Source organism: Coptis chinensis, chromosome 8 (genome assembly GCF_015680905.1).
Source record: "Coptis chinensis isolate HL-2020 chromosome 8, ASM1568090v1, whole genome shotgun sequence".
NCBI classification, from domain to species: Eukaryota; Viridiplantae; Streptophyta; class Magnoliopsida; order Ranunculales; family Ranunculaceae; genus Coptis; species Coptis chinensis.
Genome location: NC_141463.1, coordinates 96492888 through 96505309, shown reverse-complemented (window position 1 = coordinate 96505309; position 12422 = coordinate 96492888). Strand labels below are relative to the sequence as shown.

The 12422-nt window shown below is 34.9% G+C and overlaps 1 long non-coding RNA gene and 1 pseudogene across 2 annotated transcripts; both read left to right on the top strand.

The window, feature by feature from the left end:
* The first annotated feature begins 767 nt into the window (after nucleotides 1-767).
* Nucleotides 768-2348, top strand: LOC147484787 (uncharacterized). The gene is made up of 3 exons (XR_015203985.1): nucleotides 768-890; nucleotides 1430-1743; nucleotides 2100-2348. It is a non-coding gene; the product is annotated as an uncharacterized LOC147484787 (long non-coding RNA).
* A 235-nt stretch (nucleotides 2349-2583) lies between these two features.
* On the top strand, nucleotides 2584-12405 carry LOC147484786 (glutamine synthetase leaf isozyme, chloroplastic-like; annotated as a pseudogene). Its single transcript, XR_015205564.1, has 16 exons — nucleotides 2584-2619; nucleotides 3028-3112; nucleotides 3393-3477; nucleotides 3576-3612; nucleotides 3705-3742; nucleotides 3950-4113; nucleotides 4207-4267; nucleotides 4766-4832; nucleotides 4996-5916; nucleotides 7018-7122; nucleotides 7697-7830; nucleotides 8491-9687; nucleotides 10069-10232; nucleotides 10699-10961; nucleotides 11622-11791; nucleotides 11984-12405. The product of XR_015205564.1 is annotated as a glutamine synthetase leaf isozyme, chloroplastic-like (transcript).
* The last annotated feature ends 17 nt before the right edge of the window (nucleotides 12406-12422 follow it).

Here is a 12422-nt window from a genome sequence, read left to right as displayed (position 1 = left end):
TCTATAGATATCTCCTCATCTCTTCCTCCTTATCTCGAGACATCATCTCCCTACTCCTCCTCTCTGGCCGTTGTATCCTCGGGCCGTCGTCTCCTTTGGCCGTCGTCTCCTCTGGCCGTCGTCTTCTCCCTTCTCTACTATAGATATCTCCTCCTCTCTTCTTCCTCATCTCGGGACATCATCTCACTACTCCTCCTCCTCTCTGGCCGTCGTCTTCCTGCTCCTCTTCTCTAGATCTTCCCTCCTCTTCCTCCTCCTCTCTGGCCGACGTCTCCATACTCCCCTTCTCTAGATCTCCCCTCCTCTTCCTCCTCCTCTCTGACCGACGTCTCTCTTCTCCTCTTCTCTAGATCTCCCCTCCTCTTCCTCCTCCTCTCTGGCCGACGTCTCCGTACTCCCCTTCTCTAGATTTCCCCTCCTCTTCCTCCTCCTCTCTGGCCGACGTCTCCGTACTCCCTTTCTCTAGATTTCCCCTCCTCTTCCTCCTTCTCTCTGGCCGACGTCTCCTCTGGCCGTCGTCTCCACCTACTCTGGTTGTCTCCTCCCTCCTCCTCCCCTCAACCTTTCTCTTTTTCTCTCTCTGGTGCCTCTTTCCTCCATTTCTTCTTTTCTCCTTCCCCTCACTTTTTTTCCTCCATCTCAAGTCCTCCTCTCCTCACTTTTATATCTCCTCTTTAGGTTTACCTCATGGGGCCTAGTAGGGTCTTGGGCCTATTCTCTGGGCCTAATACCTACAAAGGCCCATCTTATGAAAATGGCTATTACATCAACAGAAACCCAATCTCTTCAAACTTCAATTTGATGAAAAAAGAAAACAAATCCCTTCTCTAACAAAACAAGAGAAACCAAGTACTGAAAAAAAATCCGGAACAATCCCATCGAGATTTAAGGTATGGCCCCATCTTCTTCTTCTTAATCCTTAACAATATCTCTCTTTGTGCTTTTATCAAAATACTCATATGGAAAAAAAAAAGCCTGCGTCAGTTCAATCTTCTTCTACTGCCCGTGTGCCAGTAATTCGAAATGTTCACGATCATGGTAAAAAGTAAGTGTATCGTGTGGGTCTTTCGTATCTATATCTATGTTCCTATTCTTGATTTCAGTTCTGATTGGGATCACATGATGTCAGTATACTCAATGGTTTACATATTATGCAAAAGACTTCTACCGTATCTAAGTCATTATTTGGGAGGTTTCAATATCTTTTATTGTTGCTATAAAGTTGTTGTTCTCTCTTCTTTGATATACTTGATTGTAATCCCAATGCCAAGAAAAGCCCTCTTTAACTAAGCCCTTAACCAAACATGATGTCGTCCTCATATATTTCAGCGTATAGCTAATAGTTAACACTTTGGCAGTTTGAACTTATTGTGGGATTTATCTGAACGTTAATGAATACACTAATATATTTTGCTTCCTCCTTCTGTAGACCAATGAGGGCTCCAATTGATCAGAAACATATAGGTCCCAGAAAACCAGAGGGTCAGAGGGCATCTATTACTACAAATGACCCATCTCTTTTGGGCCCTGGACAAAATCACAATGCCAAGTCAAATAGCACTTCTAGGAGAGGAGTGTCAGAAGAAAGCCGAGCTAAAGTCCTAAATTCAACCTCTCATTTGCAGGGACCAAAGCCACAGAGTTCTCAACCATTTGCTACATTGGCATCAAACAATTTTGTAGTTGGGCTGTATTCGTCATCTTCTGATCCTGTTCATGTGCCATCTAATTCCAGGTCATCAGGTATTGTTGGTGCTATTGGAATACAGCTCATTGAAATATGTTTAGAATTGACAATCTCATAATCTAAGCACTAATTCATCGTTAAGTGCACTATTTAGCACGAGGTTCAAGTTTGGTTGGTAAATAGAGAATAGTCTTTCTACCATACGCCAATTTTTATATATTTTTCATGACCACAGCGCAGTCCAATTTTAGGTTGTCATTAAACAATCAATTGGGGGTTATCTTCATACTAAAGTCTTTATAATATAGAAAAGGGATGCTAAATGACATATTGAAGAGTACCATTCAGACATTTTATGTAATTTCTTAATATTCATTTCTCCATGTTTTTTCCTCAATCTTGACACGATAAGCAAAAGGCCGGCAATCAACATAATCTACATACTGGTGGCGGAATCTGGAGTCTTGCAAAAAGAAGAATAACGACTGCATAAAATATTGAATTTGCTTTCCCTGTTTTGTTTATTTTGGAGAACGTGAGAAAATTCTTAGTGGAATGAGTGAAACAATCCACTGTCGAGTTTCAACTTGTAAGAGTCCCTCAAACAATACACCATTCGATGAACCTGCTATGGTCTTCAAACATGAAAGAGAAAACGGTGGTGATTTTCAGGTATGAGCAGTTAATGTCTCACTAAGTTTTCAATTGAAATTAGTCCTTTTGCTTTTCATCTTCAGAGGAGAGGTATGTGCTTACAAATCAGGATAACCAAGTTGAGAATATTGATTGTGTGTAGAGAACTGAAAATCAGGAGATGCACCTAAAAGTTTGAGAGCTTGAAGGACATTATACTTCTAAGGATCGGAATTAAGGATCATATTGCAGTTTATATTGTGATGGAATCGTGCAAAGGAGGGGAGTTGTTTGATCAGGTATGGATATGATCATGTATGTGTTTATACTTTATACCTGAAATTATGAAATTATTAGGTTATATTTGATCATATCTTGGATAATTTAGTATGGTTTTTATTTTTTGATTGCTATTATCATTTCATTATTTCAGTGAGTGTGTTTCACACTTGATTTGACCGTTTTTGCACTATTAAAACATTAGCAACTAGAGACTCTATAGTAATAAATTCAGAGCAAGCTATGTAGGATTTTCCCATTGGTAATTATAAGTTTTGCTTACAACTACTTAACTGAGGTTGGGTTTTGTTTTCTTTAAGTGGAAGTGGCATTTTGTAGTTTTTATAAGAATGAGTGAGATAATGGTTGAAATGCAAGCTTCAAACTTTTTTAAAGTCTCTTATATTTTTAAATAAAATTTGTTTTAGGGCGGGCATAAAAATGGAGCTATTAAACAAACCCTTGAAAAGGAGATTGTCAAAGGACTTGGAATTTCAAGTGGAGAGTTTGCAGGTATGTCAGTTGAAATACAAAGTACAAACAAGAGGTTCAGTTAAAATTCTCCCACTTCAAGAGGGAAAGAGGGAAAGGTAGTTGCGCCACACTAAGTCCATCAATAAGCACGATCTCATGTCACTAGATTGAAGGTAATACCAGATGGTAACTTACACATGAGCTATACAATTATCTAAGTTTGTCTGCAGTCGCACTACTCACTCCTTTCATTATAAAGAAGTAAAGAATGACATATTAACAGTCTAAATTGTGGTTGTTGAAGATATTTATGCTGCAGATTGGTCTTTGTTAAACACTTCTTATTTGTTATTGAGATCAAATTTAATATACAGTGATGTTAATTTCTTGAAGCGGGTAAAACAGTTGGTTTGGTATTAATAATAACACTCATGTGTTAGATAACGAGCATTGGAAAGATAAATAGGAAAATTCCAAACTAAATCTTCTCCAAAACCAATAGAGGTGTTGTACTGTCTCTTGATCCAAAACCAATAGAGGTACTTTACATCCATGGTTCCTTTTTTATTGTTTGTGTAGATATGCATTTGGGCGATCTAAGACTAAAATGTCCTGGCTTTGTGTTTGACAGGGTCCTTGGAATGGTGCAGGATGTCACATAAACTTCAGGTAATTTGAGTTAATTATATTTAGTTTTTAGCATGTAAACATATTATGTATGATCCTGAGATCTCAGTATTTCAATATATGTATCGTCTAATATAAGAAGTATCTTACAGACCAAATTGCGTACCTATCGATAGATAGAATCCTCTAATAGACTAATGAGTTGGTATTTGTTTATGACTTATATATAAATGGTTAATTCGGTTGTAGTACTAAGAGCATGAGAGAGGAGGGAGGTTTTGATGTGATAAAGAAGGCAATTTTGAATATGTCGCTTTGCCACCAAAACCATATTAGTGCCTACAGAGAAGGGAACGAGCGAAGGATTACAAGCCGGGAAGCATGAAACAGCTGACATTAACACCTTCTCTTGGGTATGCTTCAAAATGCAAACAAATTTTAGCAGTTCAAACGATCCTTAATTTCTTGTTTAAAACTCATAAAATGTTTGTGTTTGTAATCTGCAGAGAGTGGCCAACCGTGGATGCTCAATACGTGTGGGGCGTGATACAGAGAAAGAAGGCAAAAGTGTGTATTCTCTCTTACTGTCATCAACCAGTAGGTTTTAAATGTATCATTTTCTATAAGGCAGAGGTGCGTTTCTCACCTTGAAGACGTTTATTGTAATTAGAGGTGTTATGTGCATGCATCTAACGTAAGGAGGTGCACATAAATAACCCACATTTTGAATGCTCTAATGCAAACCATATAGGAGAAGGAATAAATTGTATAGAATCCAAACTTTTTGATATCCAATAATTTGCTCTAGGCTGAATCACGCCCCACACGTAGCATTACTCTAGACTCACGAATGTCAGATAGTTAAAGTCTAGGAAATTTAGATTTTATTGCCAATAAGGCTTATTTGTAACCTTTTTTGTCAATTCATTCATCATCCCCCCCTCTCGCCTCTCTCAACAACAAAACATAAATGGTTACTAGGCTCAAACAATTCTCTATTCGGTTTCTTAATTTCACTGCCCTATTGCCAATATGTTATCTTCTGATGGGTTTTTGCACTTTCAGATGGGAATACATTACTGATTCCCAATCTTCTTGAGCACTCCGACATCATTGACAAAAACACAATAAAGTAAGATCGGTTTAAATAACTTTCTTGATTGAAGAGACTGTTTGCAAAATCTAACAGGGATTTTTTTAATTCAATTCTATTTATTTACAACATGTAGAATTTCTCTATTTATATATATGTTTCTTTGTCGGAATTCAAATACACGATAAACTCTTAATAAAAGGAAGCGGCTGGGCTGATCGCCAAAATTAAAAACCTACATGAAGAAGGTGCTCTCCAAGCCTTCAATCCATTTGTTCTATAGGTTTTCTATGGTCCTGGATGACCTTTGCGACCCGAGACCAGGTATGCATCTGTTTCTTCCTCCTATCTTCTTCTAAATTCAATCTTGGGATAATTCGATTACACACTAAACTTTTATTGCCCTTAACAGTTTAGATGCAATATTGAGAGGGTACAATTAAGTAATTAAATATTAGGACTTCCACGTTAAGTTCTCACATTCCATCATGAATTGTTTTTAAGCTGTATCATAGGCATTCATAAGTACTTACCTGGAACAATAATATTAGGCAACTCAGAAAGGACGAGGACAAATATTGCAATAAGCTGAGGCCAATTCAAAGTTTCAAACTTTTAAACATGTTACTCCTATGTTAGCAATCTATATTGAAGTATATAAATAGGTAATTGTTTACCTTTCTTCTTCTATACCTTATTATTATTACTATTACTATCAAGGAAAGAAAAAATCTACGGAAGATTCTCCTGTAAATATGTTGAACAGTTGAAGTTGTGTTTGGACCAATTGAATAGCACCAACATTAATAAAGCTCAAAGACTTTCTAGCACTTATTGTCATTATTGATTTTTAGAACCTGATTGATTATTGTGTAAATGCATGGACAGACATGTACAATTTTCTACTATTTATTTTCATTAGGCTGATTATTATAATTAATCTGCAATCCAAAAAGCCCGACTTTAATATTTATTCTTCTCCTCCTCATGCCATTGTTTAGTGTGAACTAATCAAGGATTTGGGACATTGATACGCACTTTTAGTGGTCACAGTGGTATTCTTTGGGTCAAATTTTGACGTAGCAAGAATGTATCTGAGAAGGAGGAGCAACACTAGAATCAGGTATGACTTTTTCCTTGTAATGAACCTTTTTGGAACTTTGAACTGCTACATATAGTTGGATGTTTGTTGGAAATTATGACTATACTTTTTAATATTATATTTTTTATCTTATGTTCAAGACCATTTGTGGGCGTGAGTTGGATTCATAGGGGTCATAAGTTGGAAGCACCTCGCCTAGCTTCCCTTTTGAGCTCTCTCAAGGCGTCCATGTCAAATTTTACACAAGAAAAATCAGGAGAAAAAGCTGGCCTAAAGAAAAAAGGAAATTACAAACTTACTTCTCAATATATTGATAAAGATGACGGGAATATTAGTTAGACTTTTAGAGTCGAAAAGAATCACAAGATTTACCAAAGCTATCTTTTGGGTTTACTCATCTCCTCTCTACGTTAGTCATCTCCGAAAGACCAAAATTGATTCTGTTTCATTGGTCCTAGATCTCTCTACAATTCTTGGATCATTCCCCTCTAACCGTAAAATTAGAAACTTAATATCTCCGCGAACTCTCATAGTATCAAAAATCCATTGAACGTTCTTCTAAGCTTCAACTATGTCAACTGATATGCAAAAAAATCAAAGAAATCAAAGATGAAGCTGAGGTATGTCATTATTTTTTAGTTTTTGTCTAAAATCTCTTAACTCAATACAAAATCCTTGATTTTATTAAGCATTGGGGTAATTGTGTATGGATTGCTATTAAATTCAAGCATATGCATATATTTTTGTTCGAAAAATCGACGAAAAACAACATCTAGAGAACATGGTTATATACATGGTAGCAATCACTTTTAGTAGTTTAGACTTTTGAGACACATAAGCAACATAGACATTTTCTTTTTTTCTTGAAAGAAACTAAATGAGCTAAACTTCATTAGTCTATGACAAAAATGAAGATTATAGTTATGTAACTTCCTGATATCTAAGCTTTTGTTGTAGAGTCGATGGATCAATTGTAATTTCACTCAATGCTTATATAATTTTGTGAACTAAAAATATTTCTTATATAATGTTTCACTTTGAAATGAATGCAAAGTTAGGGGACTTCGGCCTTGCTAAATTATGTGATCATGGAGGTGATCCTCAAACTTCTCGCCATGGCAGGTACACTTGGTTATATTACATAAGAGCTTGCTAGAACTGGAAAAGCAAGTACACATATTGATGTGTATCCACTTGGAGCATTTCTCACTACCGTTCTAAATCAAGGTATGCATCTTCTTCTTTCTCTATAAAATATATATTTTGTAATTAAACCAACATGTTTAATCCTTTTTAGCATTAGAATTGATTGGACTTTTATGGAATTGAACTTTTAGGATTTATTTGAGTTCTTAGAAATAAATGGAAAATGGAACATTTAGATCTAATTTAGCTAATAAAGAATTGAGAATTCAGTGCTATATTGTTTTTGTTTGGGAGTGTCAAGTTGGGTCACTTATAGCTCAGTTGTTTTTTTTTTAACCGTCAGTTAGTATTGATTCTATTATAGTTGGTATTTTAATCGTGTTATTGTATATGTGGTATCATACTGTCACCACCCTTTTGTCTCTCTCATATCTGCATTAAATCATGATCTTCGCCATCCCTACACACTAATACTAATGATTTAGTTTTGTGCAACTCCTCCAAGCATCTACCCGAAAACGGAGCTTACAGATATACATATTTATGAAGTGGTCATCAAACGTTGCAAGCTCCAACAAGTTTTTTATTTTTATTTTTATTAATTTTATTTTTATATCAAATCGTTTTAAAAAATTTATTGGCTCATGTTTTGCAGGAATGAAAAGATCTCTAATTAGAAGACAAAGTTATGCACATTAGGATGTAGGATAGTAGAGTTAAAGTTCCATTCGAGAAGCTAAGGTTTAGAAGAACTGTGGTTGTATTATCTAGAAAGAACTCAATGTCATTGTAAGTTTTCAGGTGTACCACTTTGAATTTATTTTAATTATAAAATCATTTATTAAAGCACTATTTTGTTTAGTATTTCTTAACCGGTTATTGCACTCATGTGGATACTAGCTCATTTAATTTATACAAAAGTTTTCTTTTTCAGATGATTTTTTTTCAATAGATATACAAAAGTCTTCTGATTTATACAAAATCACAAAGCTAGCTATTGATCAATCATATGATAGTTATAACGTGGATTTGTGATGATATTTTCATGGTATGTTTTCTGCCAATTTGATTTTCGCACTGCAATTTGTCAATTCTTTTTGGTATTCTAAGAGTATTCTCGAAAGGAAAAAAGAAAGTATATGTATGTAAACTGCTGAACTACTTTATGCCAGTATGGCGATCGATATCTTAGATGACCTTTACCTTTCCTCTGTTCTAACTTCTAACCGACCTAAAGTTAGACTAAAGGGGTGACTTCTTTCAAATAATTAACTTAAAGGGGATTCTAGGGCGATAATGGGATCTAAAGACAACAACAATGCGATAGTTGCAGTCCAGTTAACCATTGTTTTGAAGCCTGACTTACCCAATATGACTTTCTATATACCAGTCTTAACAGTGTGATAGTATAGTGTTGACTTTAATTCCTCCTTCTCTCTATTTGTGTAGGGAAAGCTGTACGAATCAAAAGGTGTAGAGGAAGGCTTTTTGCCATGCAAAATGAACCATAAGTGCCTCGGGTTTGGTTGCCATGCATTTGATTATGCCCCTAGATTAGCAACCAGAAGGGCCTTTGGAGATTTTTGTTTGAAGGATTCTGAGGGGTGATCTCTATACTTGAATTTTCTTATAGGCTACTAATAGAGAGGGATCAATTCATCATTCTTGCATCTGATGGGATAAGTATTACCTAACAAAGAAATATTTACATATTTACATTTTTTTTGGGTGTTGTCTTCATAGACCACAAAATATTAGCGAATTATTTTACAAATAGACTTTGTGTACATTTCTGATTAAAGGAGAGGACATTGGTTTGTTAGTTCTTACATTAATAGGTGGTCAATATAATTCTTTGCATGCACAAGTTCAGAGTTATCTTCATCCACAAAAACCAAAAACTCTAGGCTCACTTGGTTTATCTACTTCTCTCTATATCTATTGGGTTAGCAGCGTAGAATACTAAATTTGTATATGAATTGCCAGTCGATCATAACAGTTGAATTTTGAAGTGTCTTAGTTACCTAGATTTTTAGATGTTAGAGTAAAAAATAGTTCATTACCTTTTCCACAATGAGGAGACGTAAACCTTTTTTTAAAAAACCTTTTGAAAAAAACAGAAAGAAAGAACAAAAGACACAATTTCTATTGTTCACATGCATACGACAAACAGACTTCCATAGATTAATAGTATATGTTGTGAATTAGTTAGGAGTTAGGACTTCCTCTTCTGTTTGATTTATATTAGGTATGAATTTAATAGCTATTCATGGCAAGAGGATGGTTGAAAAGTCTGTGAAATTACATGAGTAATTGGTGATCAGTTCACAATAATCGAAACAGTTGTTGTAGACTTGTAGCTAATAGTGATGCTCTAAAAGTGAAAGCACGTTGCCCACTCTTTCTTGTTAGATATTGTTTTAGCCTTTTAGGGTTTATTTTTAATGCCTTTTTCTAGATTTGAGATGACGAGGTAGTTGTGTCATTAGTTGTTGCAGATTTCTTCATGCTACCATCGAATGACACTGTTACTTACTTCATAATTGGCCATACTCCATTGAAGGTTTGATATTTTATTTGTCCCCTTCAGTATCAATACAGATGTGGGCTAAAAGCTTTTTGATATATGAACACTGCTCATGTGAGGTACCTTCTTAGTTTTTCCTAATCTCCATATAATTTAAAAATAGTAGGGCTTTATTTGTGTTCTATGTAGAGCAATATTGACAATCAATCATCTCTAGGAAACATGTGCTCTTATTCGTATGTTATGCTTTGAATATGGATTACATGGACATCCCTCCTGGAGCTCGATGACAATGTCAAAAATTGACTTTAGAAGCATATTAATTGTATCTGATTAACTTACTTTATCTACTTCCAGTGCATCTCCATGTATGTCATAATTCACTTCATTGGCGTTTAAATTAAAATACTGATTTTTGTACGGCAATGTGGTATTTACATTACATTGGCTAGTCATGGAACGTGTTCCTTACTGATCCTGACTTTCATTAACATGTACAGTGGGAGTGCTATAAGCATACAACTCCAATACAACAATATACTGTAAGGAACCAGAATGACCAAAAGGATGTTAGATGGAAGCTAGGCAAATGACTTATACTGGATGAGCACCAATTGCAAAGTTGAAAGTTACTCCTCTAGAGATCCTGATTATCCTTGCATATGTGAGTTACAGTGTTTTCTTACTTTTTAGCCATTTTATTGGTAAGCTAATGTACTATGAGTATTAGGATAATGCAAAAAACTTCTTTTTCATGTGATGCTTTCTTAAGCATATGGACCTATTTAAAAACAATCATGTAGCAAGCCCGTCCGTAGGAAATTAGAAACATACCCAATACTTATTAGTAGCTGTGAATTGTTTTTGAACAAGGAAGTCTGCGAATCATTTTTTTTTTCATTTTTGCTTGCGCATTATTGGTTTGTCGATATAGTCATATGAATGGATGGATGTTTGATACAGTCCCATGGCAAACGAATATTTGTAGTACAAGTTGTGAGTTATCTTTTGATTTTTCATTAGGCTTGGAAAACTTAAATTCGGAAAAATATGTCGGTAACTATATCATCACAATATCATAATGCTTACTTTTGGGGAAAAAAATGACTCTTAGGTTGTCATTTCTGCAGACTATTGTTGGATGGCTAAGAAGGTGATATTTAAGAAATGACTTCCCGGGAAGTTTTTCCATGTGAAGGGTAGTCAAAAGGTAGCAACATGTGCAACACCGAAAGAAAGCATAATACTGTGAAAGATAAGAGATTGTTCGCCACAGTATTGCGGAGACTCATCTAATTAGGGAGCATACTAAGAACTACAGTGTGTTATAATTTTTTAAGGCCATAAAATGCTTAGAGAAGAGGAGCGCATGTAGCAGAATATTGTCTCATAGGTAAGCAAGCTATGCTTTCTTTATAGTATTCATATGGTTTTTTTTCTTTTTCTAAATAATGTTGTGCGAACCAATTTACCCATTTAACCAAAGAAGAGGACTTACTATTTTGGTTTTATATAACATTTAGCTTGCATAGTTTTATCTAATCAATGTTATTTAGATGGTGCATAGTTAAATGGATCCAAATAAACTAGCTGCAATACAAATTTTTTTTTGGGTTGTTCTACTTCACACTGTTTATGAGTGTAGGGTTTTCTTTTATTAGAAAACGATATGAAAATTTATTTACTCATCCCTAAGTAAATTTATTGCAATTTTACAATTTTTTAAAGGAGATTATTGAGACAGAGCATCTAATTAGTTATCCAATCAGGCCTAAATGTAATTTTTACTGGAGTAGTCCTTAATCCTATGATACAATCCCATAATCCTCATTTATTTGTTTATGGAACTATGGAATTATATGCTTTGCTTTAGGACAAAAAATTTGCATCTCTTATCATGAGGTAATATGGTCAATGTTGATTTCAAGTGAATACATTCATGAAGCTTTGTTCCCTCATTCATAGATTACTTCATAGTATAAACAATAATGTGCAATTGTTTTTTTTTTCACATTGGTGCCTTTGTGACTCTTTGTCGGTATCCTTGTTGCAGTGCAATGCTCTTCAAGACAATGAGTTGAAAAACAGACTTATAGTCGTGATCTAGCAAAGAGACTGAGGTTTAGTAGGAACTTTATTCTTTAATAGTCAAAAGCTGCTGATTGGAGGGACACTTTAACTTTGCTTATGTCTACTATTGATCCTCTTGGTCGTTGTTTATAGGTACCATAACATCTGTAGTACCAAAATTAAATAATATTAGTTAAGTGTTAGTAGCAGTAGCTATTTTCGAATGCCAAAATATGTGTACTTGATATTGCGATCAATAATTATTGGTTGAGTTGTTGTGGCTTCAGAAAGTTTGCAAAAATTGTATTCTTAGTTTATTTATGTGAGTGAATATTTTGTTGACAGGTTGATGTTTAATTTGCAAGAGTTAATTGTTGATTATAGAAAGCATGTTATGGAGCTAGGAGATGCTCTCTTTGAAATATTGTGAAAGGTTATAGGCCGGGTTGAAACAAGATTCGAAAAAACTGGAATGGGCTCAGTCCTGTGTCTTGGCATCTAACTACTACCCAGCATGCCTACAACAAGATAACTTTAGGTGCAGCAAAAGTATAAAGATCCTGCATTTCTTAATCTCCTTTTCAAATGCAACATCAAGCCTCCAAGTTCTTCATCAAGATCACTATTTTAATTTGATATCAAACTATTTCAGGATTTATTGTTTGTAATTATCATTGGTGATTTTCTCTAGCTAGCTATACTATCTGCATGGCTCAATACAGATTTTATGGGTCAATATTGTTTAATGAGAGAGTATTCTTTTTGCACTTCGAGTTGGTAGATT